The sequence below is a fragment of the Ambystoma mexicanum genome, chromosome 3q (genome assembly GCF_040938575.1).
Source record: "Ambystoma mexicanum isolate Mex_15411 chromosome 3q, UKY_AmexF1_1, whole genome shotgun sequence".
NCBI lineage: Eukaryota > Metazoa > Chordata > Amphibia > Caudata > Ambystomatidae > Ambystoma > Ambystoma mexicanum.
In genome coordinates, this window is record NC_090926.1 from 402,505,434 (window position 1) to 402,517,823 (window position 12,390).

At 51.5% G+C, this 12,390-nt stretch overlaps 1 protein-coding gene across 2 annotated transcripts in view; it reads left to right on the forward strand.

The window, feature by feature from the left end:
• Positions 1-12,390, forward strand: part of MRNIP (MRN complex interacting protein) — a 1,002,312-nt gene that overhangs the window by 754,180 nt on the left and 235,742 nt on the right. The window lies entirely within an intron of this gene.

Consider the following 12,390-nt stretch of genomic DNA (forward strand, 5'->3'; position numbering starts at 1 on the left):
GGGTAAACATTGTAACCACCTAAGGGCGGAATATGAAGGAACACTGCACAACCACTGGTTTTCTAACTAACGTTCAATAGAAGAAATGAACAAGCATTGGTTTTGGGTGCTGATAGGAATCTTTTGTAAGACATTTTTTATTTATCAACGGAACTGAAACTACAACGTGGGGAAGCGGCAGATAAGTGAAAGAAGCTACAGGAAAACATGTTTTCCTTTGGCACCAATATCGTGGATTTAATTGTTTTTGGCAATAATGCAAACGTGATAATTTATAACGTTTTTTTTTTTTTTTCTTTTTCCTTTTTCACAGAGGTTTAGCCACTATTAATGATACGTGCAATTGCTGTAGCCACTATTAATGATACGTGTGATTGCTGCTGATTTGGGTTTAGCTACATTTTGTGCGTGGCCCTGATCAAGCCACTACTTATAGTAGACTTATACCTAAAGTGAATTTTGCAAAACATCTTGAAATTGACAATGGTGGCTGTGATGTTATGTAATGCAGCAATCTTGCAAGTGTATCTGGAAAAGCCACCACATTTAGAATTCACAATGGTGGATATAATGCAAAACATGAGCATTATAAATGGAAAAATCAATTTAGATTTCTTAAGCACAAAGTGAATAATGAATGTTTTTTTTTTTTCTTTTTTCCTTTTTCACAGAATAATGAATGTCTTTTTTTTTTTGTCAATTTTTCACCATCACTAATGTTTATGTGATTGAACAACCTATGCTATAGTTATGGTGTTAAGGGTCTGATTTACCCGTTGGAGAGATGATGAACGACACATTAGATACTCTGCAATTGACGTTGGGCCGTTGTCTTGCTCAGTTTGTGTAATGTTGTGGCCCACTGTTATGTGTCTCATCCCGACCATGACGCACGTGTCGCAGTTCATGGTCGCGGTGCAGGGTATTCCAGTTAATGTGTACTGACCAATAAGTCTTGGAGATATTTGAAGCTAGTGTGAGAATTTCAAATTACCACTAGAGCCATAATTAAAAAAAAATATGGCGGTATAATCGTACGCCCTAATGTGAGATACTTAAGTGGGCAACTGACTGAATAAGGGTTGCGCCACAAAAGAGTTTGGCCAACTGACTGAATAAGGGTTGTGCCAGGAAAAAGTTTGAAATTGCCGGCAGATGTACATAACCTGTATATAGTGCACACTTTAGCTTTAGTCATTGTTAAGTATTTACTACTGTTCTTTTAGTAATAGTTTTAAGTTTAAGACCTCCGGTGCTGCCAGGAGCACCCCATCTGTTACATGTAGTTTTTCTGTGTGAGATTCTGGTTGTGTTTAGATTTCTGAGTGGGCGAGTGATTGTGAAACCTTGATGTTGTGTGTATGAACCTGATACATAAGGGAGATGTTATGCGTGGGTACATCCGGTATGAAAGGGAGATGTTATGTCGTGGTTGAATCTGGTAAGAAAGGGAGATGTTATATATAGTCCTGTACATTGTCACTGGCCTGGAGTGATTGCCAATAGAATGTGATGTATGATGCAGCTCAGGAGAATGTTGAGTGCATCAGTGTATGAATGTTCTGAATGAGTCAGTTGGGGGCCTGAGCTGGAGTGAGTGGATGGCCGGTGGGTCTACTCCTTCATGTATACTGTATCTACCCATCCCTGTTCATGTCCTGTCATCCATAATACTCTATATACCTAAGAGTAACTGGAACTGTATTTCTGATGTTTGTTAATCTGCTTAGAATCACATGCTGTGCATAGGTCCGACATCCAGTGGTCACTGCGGAGTATTGCAATTTGTTTTTCGTAGTCGAAAAGGGGACGTCGACAAGGCGTGTCTGTAACACTATCCCTATAGTGACGTGCATTGTACCCACAATCCCTCACGCGTCGAGGTCCCTCAGATTGTCTTTTTCCGCCCAGCTACTGGTCGCCTTTATGCGGAGCTCCTCGAGAGACATTGCCAAATAGTTTCTTCGACCTTTGGTCGTTTGTTATTAATATCAATAACGTAGATCCCTCCCTCGACGCAGAGCCGTTTCTCCGCCGAGCAAGATCTTCGACGAAAGGACGAGCGGAGGGGATCCTTCGGCGCTGCCGAACACGTGGCCTGGCCTCGCCGGCCATACACAGTAGGGAGAGTGGGGTTTTGTGGTCTTTCTTTCTTCTCTTTAAGAATGCCTTTCTCTTTCCCCTCCCTCTCTTTCGAGGTCGTAGTCACACTTATTACCCTCAGCTATGGAGAGGACGCCATTTAGGTTTTGCCCGCTTTGCAAGGGTAAATATACCTGGAAGGATAAGCACAAACGGTGCAACCGTTGCTTACCCCTCGATCACCAGGAGGACGGCTGTGCGGCCTGTAAATTACTAAAGCCCAAAACTCTAAAAGACGCAGGGTCAAAAGGTGGGCGGCCTACGCCATGTCTAGGCCTGACTCCTTGCCCGCTGCCGCCGCCGCAGAGTATGACGAGGACAGTGACTACACGGCCCCCGTAACGGAGGCTGTAGACCTCTCAAAGGAGCGTTCACGCTCCTCTTCGTCCGTCCCTGGCCCCGACAAGCCCGGCTCACGCCCAGCTTATGGGGATGAACACCCCGGCGACAAGGACGCACACGGAAAAACACCAAAGCACATACCCCCCGGCACACATTCGTCGAAGACGAAGGCAGCCATAGCGCCAACGGGGACGCCGGGCCCACCGGCGTCTTCCGCCGACCGTAAGGGTCGTCAGCCCTCCCCGCCACCGCTTCAGTGACAGGCGACTGGGCACTCTAAAAATAAGGGCGCTAACACCAAAACCTCTGGCGACGCGCATCGCAAGAGCGCTCACGTTGCCAACAAGGACTCGACGACCAAGGACTCGACGAGCAGGGACTTGACGGGCAAGGACTCGACGAGCAAGGACTCGACGAGCAAAGGCTCGACGTTACATAGCGCGACGGCGACTGATCCCTCGGAAGAGAGAATGATCGCCGAAAGCCTCGCGCGCATATCATCTAAGGACGGCCAGAGATGTACGGCGAGTGAAACGCTGAAAACCGCGCACAAGGCCAAAGATACGCCGAAAGCGCCGGAAAACAGATCAGGCCAGTTCCCGACGCCGACAGAAGGCGCTAGCCAACAAGAAGGCAATTCAGAAGGCGAAGGCTCTCTTTCTTCGACGTTGTGGGACAGAACCAGACAATTACAGGAGGAAGAAACTCCTTTTTCTTTCCCAGACCGTCCTGGCCGACCTCAGTGGACCTTTGAAAGGTTCCAGACCTGTATGGACAAACCAGATAGGTTCATGTCCATCCCAGAAGGCAGGGCACCCAGGAGACCAAGGGAGGCACCCCTGGAGAGGCCAAGGGCTAAATACCAGAAGTTTTATAACCCCATACAGGAGGACATATACTCTTACAATCCCACTGAGGAAGACGCCTTCTTCCAGGAGGAAGATGAGTTCACCTATGTTGAGGACCAACAAGAAGAGGAAGGTTTTCACAAGGAAACTAACCTATGTGAGGAGGGATTCCAGGAAGACACAGGCGAGGGCGACCCAAATCCCTGGCAGTCACCGGCTAGGTCGACTGACACAGGCAGTAGCAGTATAGTCATCAGGTCTACTGAAACTACACTGTTCTCCCCCTCTCAATCAGACCCATTATATATTAAGGGTCACTCAATCCCAGACTCCCTGGTCATGACCAACACCAGGAAAAGGGCCGGAGTCCCACTATCTACTAGCGAGGCACCCCCAGATAAAGAGGGGAAGAAGCTGTATGCCCTAGCCAAGAGAATCACCACCTCTGCAGCATTCTGTACCAGAATCGCCAATAATAATACCCTATTGGCGAGCTACGCCGATGCTCAATGGGCTAAGCTCAAACAAGACATCGAAGAAGCTCCCGAACCCCTAAGGACTCGTTTACTGGCTACAGTTAACGAGGGCTCTCTGGTCAATCAAAGCATCGTCAAGAATACCCTCGATGCAGCAGAGACGGCTGACCGCACTTTGGTACAAGGAATTTTACTGAAGCGTCACGTCTGGCTTCGCAATTCCGGATTCAAGGCGGAAACACAAGCGTCCCTTATTAATAAACCCATAGAGGAGTCCAACCTCTTTGGGAGAGCAGTGGATGACACGCTGGAGAACGCAAAGAAAGAATTTGATACAATAAAGACCTTAGACCAAATTTCAAAACCCCCTAACAGGCGGGGATTTGGTAATAAGCGCTTTTTTCGTGGACAACGCCAGCAACAGAACCAGCAACAACAGTATTCTGCCAGCAACTACCAGGGTAATAGCGGCCAGTACAATCAGAGGGGTCAACGCCGTGGCAAGGGAAGAGGCCGGGGTTCCACCCCCAGAGGCTCCCAAGCCAACAACACCACCAAGTGACGCGAAGATTCGCGTCCCCTCCCATGCAACGCCGGTCGGGGGCCGGTTAACATCCTTTCCTCCAGCATGGGAGGGAATAACATCAGACCGCTGGGTACTTTCCACCGTAGCCCGCGGCTACTGTATAGAGTTCAACAGTTCCCCAACATATAGACACCCGAGGGGACGCCGCATGACACCAGAACACCTCGCCATCCTTCTCCAAGAAGTGGATCAACTGCTGGAAAAAGGAGCCATAGAGGTGGTGCCTCTATCTCAGGTAATGGAAGGTATTTATTCAGTGTACTTCCTTGTACCCAAAAAGGATCTAACCATGCGCCCTGTATTAGATCTGCGCCCAGCGAACAAGTTTTTCAAACCCCAAAAGTTTCGTATGGTGACCTTACAGGAAGTGATCCCACTGCTATCACAGGGAGATTACATAACAACACTGGACATGAAAGATGCATACTTTCATATTTTAATGTTGCCAGCGCACAGAAAATACCTCAGGTTCATGATAGAGGGCAAACACTACCAGTTCAGAGTGCTACCCTTCACCATTGCATCTGCACCAAGGGTATTCACGAAAGTACTGGCAGTGGCAGCGGCCCACCTGCACAGGTTATCCATCCCAGTATACCCTTACCTCGTCGACTGGCTCATAACAGGGGATTCTTATGAGACATGCTTCTCAAACACCCAAAAGACTGTAGACCTTTTGTTCCAACTGGGCTTCTCCATCAACGAGAAGAAGTCCAGCTTAGACCCCAGCCAAGTCAAACAATTCCTAGCGGCTCTAATTCGAACAAAGGACGGCCTCGTCTTCCCCTCCAATGAGAGGGTCCAAAACATGCTGTTTCAGATCCCCCAAAATGTGGCAGGTCGAGAGGTGATGGTGCGCAAAGCAATGCGATTGCTAGGAATGATGGCGTTGTGTATTTATTTGGTACCTAACGCGCGCCTGCGCATGCGCCCAATGCAAGAGTGGCTCAACAGCCAGTGGTGTCAGGCCAGCGGACTATCGGACAATCTAGTGGTGGTCTTGCAAGCCTTGGTCCTCTCGCTACGGTGGTGGACAAAGGAAAACCTGATAATAGGGAAACCCTTTGCCACACCCGCGGTGGAGGCCACTCTAACCACGGACGCATCCCTGACAGGATGGGGGGCTCACCTATCCCATCAGACTGCTCACGGAGTGTGGACTCCGAACGTAGCATCCAAGCACATAAACCTACTGGAGCTACTGGCAGTGTTCAAAGCACTAAAAGCCTTCCAGGAACACCTACAAGGGAAGACAGTGATGGTCCTTACAGACAGCACCACAGCCATGTACTACATCAACAAGCAAGGGGGCACCCACTCTCCAGGACTGTCCAAGCTGTCCCAGAATATATGGAAGTGGGCTCTCAAACACAACATGTTCCTACTGTCTCAACACGTACCAGGGGAACTCAATCTGCTAGCAGACGAACTCAGCAGAGACTTCCCCCTGCCCGAAGAGTACGAATGGCGAATGCACAAAGACATTGTCTTAGACGTCTTCACGCAATGGGGATTCCCGGAAATAGACCTGTTCGCAACTCTGGAGAACTCACAATGCCAAAGTTACGCCTCCAGGTACCCTCAGAACCAGTCCAAGGGGAACGGTCTGTCGCTTCAATGGTCAGGGAAATTTGTTTACGCCTTTCCCCCGACTCCCCTTCTCAACAAAGTGGTGCACAAGATGCACCAGGAGCAAGTTACCATGATACTAGTGTCCCCAATGTGGGCCCGGCAGCCATGGTTCGCTCACTTGATGGAGATGTCCCTATCTCCCCCAGTGAAACTTCCCTGCCCGTACAACATGCTGTCACAGGACAAGGGCAGGACACTGCATCCATGCCCTCAGACCATGAATTTAGCAGCCTGGCTCCTGAGATCATAGAATTTGGACATCTACAACTCCTGCAGAGATGTATGGACATCCTCAGGGAAGCCAGAAAACCTAATACTCGCCACTGCTATTCTAGCAAGTGGAAAAGATTTGTCATCTGGTGTAGAGGTAAGAGCATCAACCCGGTTGACTGCTCTCCCACACACATTGTTCTGTACTTGACCCATTTACTGGATTCAGGTCTAGTGTTCAATTCCATTAAAGTCCACCTGGTGGCACTTTCTGCATACACCACTTCCTAACTTAAAGTGTCGTGGTGGAAGATACCAGTTATCAAGGCCTTCATGGAGGGGGTAAAGAGAATACACCCTCCGATAGCTAACCCAGCTCCCGGATGGGACTTAAATGTGGTACTTTCTAGACTCATGGGGTCGCCTTTTGAACCCATGCACAAGGCAACTCTTAAAGACCTCACTCTTAAGACTGCTTTCCTAATAGCTATCACCTCCATTAGGAGAGTAAGTGAACTACAGACTCTTTCTGTTCTAGACCCCTTTGTAACAGTTCACAAGGATAAGGTGGTTCTACGCACACACCCAAGGTTTGCACCAAAATTCATCTCGGAATTCCATGTAAACCAGACAATAGAACTACCAACGTTCTTTCAAAACCCTTCCAGCTTGGGAGAAAAAAGTCTGCATACACTAGATGTATGCAAAGCTGTCATGTTCTACATGGAAAGAACCAGGCCACTGAGAAAGACTAATCAGTTCTTTGTCTCGGTGGCAGCAGGAAGAGAAGGAGATGCAGTCTCAAAGTCCACTATATCTAGATGGATTGTTCAATGCATCACTCTCTGTTACACTCTTGCTAAGAGAGAACTACCCTTCAAGCCAAGAGCACATTCTACTCGAGGCACTGGGGCTTCCATAGCGTTCATTGCAAATGTTCCCCTTGAGTCCATCTGCAAAGCGGCTACCTGGAGTTCTGTGCACACCTTTACAAAACACTACAGTCTAGATGCACACTCTAGATCTGACTCCCAGGTGGGACAGGCAGTATTAAGACATCTTTTCTCTACTGTTCCTTCTCATAACCCACCGCCAACTCCGGGTACTGCTCGCTAGTCTATGCACAGCATGTTATTCTAAGCAGATTAACAAACATCAGAAGACAATGCATTACTTACCGTAAAAGCATTTCTGATGGTTGTATCTGCTTAGATTCACATGCGCCCACCCTTCCTCCCCGCTCGGATGGAAGGAACATAGACACCTTTGTACATCTCTCTCTCTCTTCTGTACTCACTCACATATAAAAGGCTCCCTCAGGGCAGGAAAAATAGAAACAGAGGGACCTCGACGCGTGAGGCATTGTGGGTACAACGCACGTCACTATAGGGATAGTGTTACAGACACGCCTTGTCGGCGTCCCCTTTTCGACTACGAAAAACAAAATGCAATACTCCGCAGTGACCACTGGATCTCGGACCTATGCACAGCATGTGAATCTAAGCAGATACAACCATCAGAAATGCTTTTACGGTAAGTAATGCATTGTCATACTGTACCAATAAAGCATACCTTGATCAACATCAGCCTCCACAGCTGATCTTTGTCCCGTGTGACTAATAAGAGACTTTATTACACAGGCACACAAGTTTATGCTCAGCCCGTGGACCGGGCACATCAGTTCAGGGCTCCAACACATTGTCACTGAGATGGGCAGGCTCCCCCTCCCCTGCCCTCTGGGGATACCTCCTGCCCACCTGCTGGATCAGGCTCTCCTCACCTGTGTCCCCTCGACCCAGGGGACTTGGTGGATCGGCCAGGCCACCGCCCTCGTCCGGTACATTGTCACATTCTCTTCGTAGGGTTGCCTCCGGCCTGGTCTCCCTACCTCTAGCAGCCTATCCCCCCTGCACTGAAACTCCCTACCTCTCGCAATCCGCTCTACCCCTACCTTCGCCTCATTCCGCACCTCCCTTAAATCTCTCCTTCTCCATTCTCTCCTTGAAACCCCTTCCCCTTCCTGCTTCCCCTGCCTCCTTTATCTTTCCCCTTGAATATCTTCCTCCCCTCCCCTACCTCTCCGCTCTCACCTTTTCCCCTCCTCTCCTCCTTCTCCTCCTCACCCCTCTCCCTCCCACACAGTCCTACACCACTACTCTCCCTATTGCATTCAGTTAATTGCTCTTCTTACTGTTTTGTTGACTGATTCATATTGTAATTTGCTTCTACCGTTATATTGTTATGTTTCATGTATTAAGTTGTTCAATTGTGCATCGCTTTGGTGTAAAGCGCTATATAAACAAATAAATACAAATACAAATACAAAGAAACTGGCATTTCGGGTGACAGTGGCAGTTCCATCCGACGCAGTCACCATAGAGCCACGCACAGCTACCACGTCCATGGGATTAGGCTCATAAGTCAGTGACAGCTTACCCTGCGGATGCCGCTTCCTCACGAACACTTGATCACCGGATATCAGCTGATGGGGTCTGAATCCTCTTCTGATGTTCTCTCCTTCTGTCCTCAATCTCCTTTCTCGCTCCACCTGAGCGTCGTTGATCACTGCTGGTTCTCGCTCCCTCACTTCAGGTATTAACCCACTCGGACACCGTTGAAACATTGCTTCCACTGGTGCCACTCCAGTCGACGCATGAGGGGTGGCCCGGTACTCCCTCAAAAACGGATACAGCACCCGTTGTAGATATTGGCCCTGTCCATGAGCAATCCGGAACACTTTAAGGGTCCTCATGAACCACTCGGCCTCGCCACTGGCATGGGGCCAGACTGGTGTGATCTTTCTGTGGTGTATGCCATACTCCTCCATCAGCTGAGCGAAGGTGTCCCCTTGGAACGGCAGTCCATTATCGGAGCACAGGGTCTGAGACAACAAATGCGTGGCAAAGATCTTCTCCAGGGAAATTGGAACCTTGTCAAACGACACAGGCTCAATGTACTCAACCTCGGGGTACCGTGACCACTCGTCCACCACCACTAGGAAGTGAGTGTCTCTGCCGGTGGACCCAAAGTCTGCAAGCACACTTTCCCAGGGTCTGATTCCTCGCGGCATGGCTTCAATAAGGGGCTCTCTCTGTGCCTGGCACCACACACAGGCTGACACAAACTCTTCCACCCGTTTCTCAAGGTCAGGGAACCACACTTTCTGGCATAACCTTGCTTTCATTTTTGCCATCCCTTGATGGCCCTCGTCCACCAGTTCGATGACTTGCAGGACTTTGCACATCAGCATCACAATGCGGTCTCCCCGGTGCACGAGCCCTGACTCGACAAACGTCAGCTCGTCCTTCACCCTCCACAACTGTTCCCACGCCTGCCGCGCCTCCTGGGTTCTTTGTGCCAGGGGGTCCACCACCGATTTCCACGAACCCTGCTGAAGGGCCGTCTTCAGTATCAGGAAGCCCTCGTCCTCCGCCACCTCCTTTTCGAGCTCTTGTAGTGGCACTGAATTCAGGGTTGCCGATTTGACAATAAACTGCACATGCTCATCGGTCTCCTCACCACTAACATCTTTGCATTCTTCCACCCCACCCCTTGGGTGCCTTGACAGATAATCTGCCGCATTGTTGTTGCCCGGCCGATACACCCGTGAGACCCCATACTCCAGGAGCGCTAGCATCCACCTTTCAATGCGAGCTGGGGGCTTTGATGACAAGCCGGCTATGATCGGCAGCAGAGCTTTGTGGTCGGTCACCACTGTCCCCGGCCGGCCGAGCACATAGAATCGAAAGTGTTGACACCCCCACAAGACCGCCAGGGGATCCGGGGTGCTGTTGAGCAGCCTGCAAGATGGCTGCCTAGCTTTTTAGCTCTGTGACCCGACTGCTGAATATCCGCCTGCATCAGCGGTTCCTTGCATCATCCAGGACTGGGAATGTGCGCATCGTGTTTGCTTACACCAGAGCAACATACAGATCCGTGTCGGGGCGAAAATCGTAACTTTAATACTGAATGGGGCCCTTTCTCCTCCCGGGCCAGCGACCCGACCACTGAGGCCTGCTGGGCCGCGTGCTGTTACTGCGGGCCTGGCCCCCCGGGTGCCGCTGGGGCTGCGGTTCGCCATCTCTCCCTGCTCAGCTGCCCGCTTTTGAGGCCCTGCTGAGCCGTGTGCTGCCGCCTGGAGCGGCGGGCCTGATTTTCTCCTTGCCCAGGCGCTCTGGGGCAGCGCTTCTTCCCCCAGCCCCGCTCTCCCTGTGGCGAGGTGTGCCTGGGTGTGGCGCTGGCCCGGGTAGCCCCTCCTTGTCAGCCCGCCCCTGGAGGCGCGCGGGCGCGATGGCTGAATCATACCTGCGGCTGCCGGATTGGTTTGCTCTACACCGCGCGGGCTGCTGGAGTGGGGAGCCGCCCTGGAGACGACGTGGCTTCCCCGCCTGCGCCCGGCTCGCCGACTGCCCCTCTTGGGTGGCGGCTGTAATGCTGGGCTGACTGCCGCCCCACGCCACGATCTCCGACGCTGCGGCCCGCCTGCATACATCCCACTTGGTCACCAGGGGGCGGCCCAGCGGTGTCTGGGGCCTCTGCAGCGATGGGGAGCCTGATACTGTACACCTCCAGGTGAGGAGCTGGGGGGCTGAAGTTGGCACGTACTGTGCCCCTAGGTGTTCACCACGCGCATAACTTACCTACAGCGCAATCCTACCGGCGCTAAAGACCCTATACACAGCAAGCTGCTGCAGGCTCACAGGCCCTGGGACTTCATCGTGACTGTGCGGCCCCCCTGGCCTGAGGTTCAGAGCGGTGCTGCTCCCCCCTGCACGATCCTTTTACACCACGGCCGGGGCTGCCCTCCTTCTGTGGACCCACTGCCTGGGGCACTCCTGCGGCTTCCCCAGACTGGGGTGGGCAGCGCCGGTGGAGGCCTGCCCCGTTCACATCCTGTTTGCCGCCTGGGCGGTCGCTGGGCCCGCACCCAACCACCCACACTCCACACCCGCTGAGCGGCCTCTGATTCCACTGCCCATTGCCTCTGACACCGGAGGCCTGGGGCCCTCCCTGCCCTACGGCGCGCCTCGCCTGACTGGCTTCCCCGCCTTGGTTACGCTGCTGCACTGGACTAGCGGACGCACTGACCATCTCCGCACTGAGGCGCCGGCGCCCTGGAACGCTGTTGCCTAGCATACAGCTCACTTCTATCCCTATATTGTGTTCGGTCCCTTGATTAATGGGAGGTTGAGACCCTCCTCCTCTTCCTGATACTGTTATACTCAAGGGGCCCAAAGCTCACGGGCCAGCACCTCGCAAAGACTGCCCTATGGGGCTCCAGTGTGTTCCCAAAATATGTCAAGTAAATCACGCAGGGCCAACAAGGCGGGGGCGATGGATAAATATGCTAAGTCACTTCCTAGACAGTCTGCCTCGACCCAGGACGATTCGGATGCACCTTCATGTCCCCCCCAGCCTGACTTCACGACTCTAATGGAAACCATGGCGAAGAACTTTGCGTCATTCCCGAGAAACTGGATGACATTAATGCTAATGTGGCCTCTATGCGAGCTAAACTGGATCAGCACGGCGCCAGGCTGGTGGAGGACGAGACCAGAATCGGGGCCAACGAGGATGAGGTGCACACTCTCCAAAACACTGTCTCTGACCTGGTGCGTGATATGAAACAAGTCAAGGCGACTTAGAGTCCAGATCCTGCAGAACAATATCCACATTGTGGGGGTCCCGGAGTCAGCCCTCAAAGGCAAGATGGAACTGGCTGTTGAAAATCTCCTAGGAGACCTCTTGGGCAATCCCCAACTCTCTCTGTTCTTCACGAACGAGCGCGCTCATCGGGGTCTGACCCCCCGTCCCAACCCGGGCGATTTCCTCAGGCCGATCATTGCTAAGGTTCTAAGCTTTAGAGATAGAGATCACATACTACGCTTGGCTCGTGAGAAGGGGGAGCTGAAACTGGAGTCTCAAACTATCCGAATCTTTCCGGACTTCTCCGTCAATGTGCAAATGGAGCGCAGACAGTTCAACGGCGTGAAAAAGTTGCTTAGAGAGAGGAAAATTGAATATCCCGTGTTGTTCCCGGCACGGCTGAAGCTCACCCATCGCAATAAGTTATATTTTTTCACGGTGCCGGAGGAAGCAGTGAAATTCATTGAATCCCACATTCCACTTCCTGACCCGGTTGGCGAGCCAATAG